This window comes from Haliaeetus leucocephalus, unplaced genomic scaffold (assembly GCF_000737465.1).
Source record: "Haliaeetus leucocephalus isolate CR32 unplaced genomic scaffold, Haliaeetus_leucocephalus-4.0 Scaffold587, whole genome shotgun sequence".
Classification (NCBI taxonomy): domain Eukaryota; kingdom Metazoa; phylum Chordata; class Aves; order Accipitriformes; family Accipitridae; genus Haliaeetus; species Haliaeetus leucocephalus.
The window spans coordinates 6,876,843-6,877,564 of record NW_010973023.1 but is presented as its reverse complement, the minus strand read 5'-3'; the positions used below and the strand labels follow the sequence as shown (position 1 = coordinate 6,877,564).

At 38.5% G+C, this 722-nt stretch overlaps 1 protein-coding gene across 3 annotated transcripts in view; it reads right to left on the bottom strand.

The window, feature by feature from the left end:
* Positions 1–700: 700 nt before the first annotated feature.
* Positions 701–722, bottom strand: part of MSANTD3 (Myb/SANT-like DNA-binding domain containing 3) — a 9,572-nt gene continuing 9,550 nt past the window's right edge. For all 3 annotated transcript variants that reach the window (XM_010577971.1, XM_010577970.1, XM_010577972.1), the window contains one exon: positions 701–722. This exon is cut by the window's right edge and continues 2,010 nt beyond it. The gene's annotated coding sequence lies outside the window, so the exon portion shown is untranslated.

The following is a 722-nucleotide window of genomic DNA, read 5'->3' as shown; positions in this document are numbered from 1 at the left end:
ATTCTCCCTCAACTATTTCATACCTTCTCACAGGGCTATCTAGATCTGGATTGTCTCTCTGTTCTTGCTCTCTTCACAGTGCTGAAATTGCTTCCATTCATCACCTTTTGATACCTTAACATACATGGTTTCGATTTCATAGTTTCAGATTACTTTCATTTAGAAGCAGTATGGAAGGAATCTCATTATTGGTTAAGACAAATGTCTTTACTATTCTTTTTTTCTGGATGGTGCCTGAACAATTTTCATAACCGCTCAAATAACTGACTCATCTTCCAGACCACAGAATGCAACCTCAGAACAGAAAGGTCCTCACTCCTGTTTACTTCTTTCTTTTGCCTCTACTGTTATTATACCTTCCAATAGTGTTTCCATTCAGCAGAAAAAAACTGTCCATAGTGATACTCTTCTTTGGAAGTCCTATGCTTCCTTCATACAGGCAATTTACAAGAAAACTGAGTTTGCTGTCAAAAAGATCTCTCTCCAGATTTCACGCATGGCCTATTTTTTTTTGATCTTGCAGCAGCTCTGCAAATTTTTTTTTCTCTGTCACATAAAATAAGTTGTAATAAATCGCTCCCATTGCGATTGCTGTTGTGACCATGGGGAGCAACACGTGTACCACAGCGTTAACCACAGTGAGTACTGTGGTTGATAATGGCAGTGCTTGCAAAGATGAATCACCAGCAGGAAAAGCAGTTCAAGAAAAAGAAATTTGCAGA